General features: G+C 34.6%; 1 non-coding gene across 1 annotated transcript; it reads right to left on the minus strand.

Annotated features, from left to right (window-relative positions):
- Nucleotides 1–677: 677 nt before the first annotated feature.
- On the minus strand, nt 678–750 carry TRNAF-GAA (transfer RNA phenylalanine (anticodon GAA)). The gene has a single exon. It is a non-coding gene; the product is annotated as a tRNA-Phe (tRNA).
- Nucleotides 751–2,185: the final 1,435 nt, after the last annotated feature.

Below are 2,185 nucleotides of genomic sequence, written 5' to 3' on the forward strand. Positions count from 1 at the left end.
AAAGTAAGGGAAGTCAAATTGTTACTGATAATCTAGAAAAGAATAAAAAATTATGATGAGCATTGATCAAACACACATTTCAGATTTTCAATCTAACGCTTCCCCAACTGAGCTATCATCGCATTATTATGAAATTTTTTTTGGAGTAGATAGAAATTCTAAATCTTTGGAAGGATAATATTAGAAAAATGTCTAAAAATTAGAGAAGTCAAATTGTTATATGATAATATTAGAAAAGAATCCATAATCAAACATGTGATTTTTAGATCTTTAGTTTAACGTTCTTCTAACTGAGCTATCCCTACATTATTATGACAAAACTTTAAGTCTTTAGAGTAAATTGGAAATTCTAAAATTTTGAAAGAAAATCTTGTGGGCAAAAATAAATTGCCATTAGCGTGGATCAAACACGGACCTTCAAATTTTCAATCTAATGCTCTCCCAACTGAGCTATCTCCGCATAAATAAATTTTTAGAAATAATTGAAAATTCTAAAACTTTGAAAGAAAATCTTGTAGGTAAAAATAAATTGCGGTGAGTATGGATCAAACACGCGACCTTTCAGTCTCGGTCTAACGCTCTCCCAACTGAGCTATCCCCGCATTGATGTAAGAAAACTTTTGGAGAGAATTAAAAATTCTAAAACTTGAAAGAAAATCTTGTGAGCAAAAGTAGACTGCGGTGAGCATGGATCAAACACGCGACCTTCAGATCTTCAGTCTGACGCTCTCCCAACTGAGCTATCCCCACATTGATATGAAAAAACTTCTGGAGAGAATTGAAAATTCTAAAGCTTTGAAAAAAAAAGCTTACGGTCAAAACTAAGGGAAGTTTATTGTTGTCAAATGATATTAGAAAAGAATCCAAAAATTGCGGTAAACGTGGATCTCAAGTTGACACTCTATCAACTGAGCTATCCCGACATTATTAGGAGAAATTTTTGGAGTGGATTAAAAATTCTAAAACTTTGGAAGAAAATCTCATAGACAAAAGTACGGAAAGTCGAGTTGTTGTCGGATAATATTAGAAAGAGTCCAAAAATTATGACGGATTGAACATACGACCTTTAGATATTCTCTCCCAACTGAGCTATCCCTGCATTATTAAGAGAAACTTTTAGAGTGGATTGAAAATTCTAAAATTTTAAAAGAAAATCTTGTGGACAAAAATAAAGGAAGTCAAATGGTTGTTGAATATTATTAGAAAAGAATTAAATAATTACAGTGACAAGGATTGAAGACGCAATCTTCGCCCCCGGGGCATAGGTGAGTTGGTTACGACGTAGCAGACTTGCAGAAGAGGGCAAGGGTTTGAATCCTGGCGAAGCCAGGTAATACCCTCCTGTGTCGTAACCAACTGCACTTTCTCGATTTACCTCCTCACAGATGATCGTGGGGCCGATCGTGTGGAGCCGCTAAGGTGGCGGATCCACCTTTTGCAGAAGAAGACGCAATCTTCAAACCTTCAATCTAACGCTCTCCCAACTAAGCTATCCCCATATTGTTATAAAAACGTTTTAGAGTCAATTGAAATTCTAAAACTTTGAAAGAAAATTTCGAAGGAAAGTCAAATTGTTGTTGGATAATATTAGAAAAGAGTTCAAAAATTGTGGCACGTGGATGCAAAAGTAAGGGAAGTCAAATTGTTATTGGATAATATTAGAAAAGAATCCAAAAATTATAGTGAATGTGGGTCAAACATGCAATCTTCAAATCTTCAATTTGACACTCTTCCAACTGAGTTATCCCATCCCTACATTATTATGAAAAACTTTTGGAGTGATTGAAAATTCTAAACTTTTGGAAGAAAATGTTGATAGCAAAAATAAGGGAAGTCAAATTGTTATCGGATAATAGTGCAGTGAGTGTGATTTTCAGTCTAACACTCTCCCAACTAAGCTATCCCGGCATTGTTGTATTTAACTAACTATTGTACAAACAATTAGTAGAAGCAAATAGAAGAGAAAGATGCCCTCTCCCAGGGACGGATCCAGGAAAAGGAGATAGGTTGGGCTTTGGGTGTGGAAGGGGCGGGTTAAGTAAAAAAAATGTTTATAAAAAGAATCAATGTGTAATAATCTAATAGTGAAAATTTTTTTATAAAATTTTTTTTACAATAGATAAACAATTTTTTAGGGTGGGCTAGAGCCTAGAATAGCCCTTGAGAAGATCCGTCCATGTCCTCT

This window comes from Curcuma longa, unplaced genomic scaffold, assembly GCF_044706935.1.
Source record: "Curcuma longa cultivar G26 ecotype Majalengka, Jawa Barat unplaced genomic scaffold, ITB_CL_G26_1.1 contig_25668, whole genome shotgun sequence".
In the NCBI taxonomy this organism is placed as follows: domain Eukaryota; kingdom Viridiplantae; phylum Streptophyta; class Magnoliopsida; order Zingiberales; family Zingiberaceae; genus Curcuma; species Curcuma longa.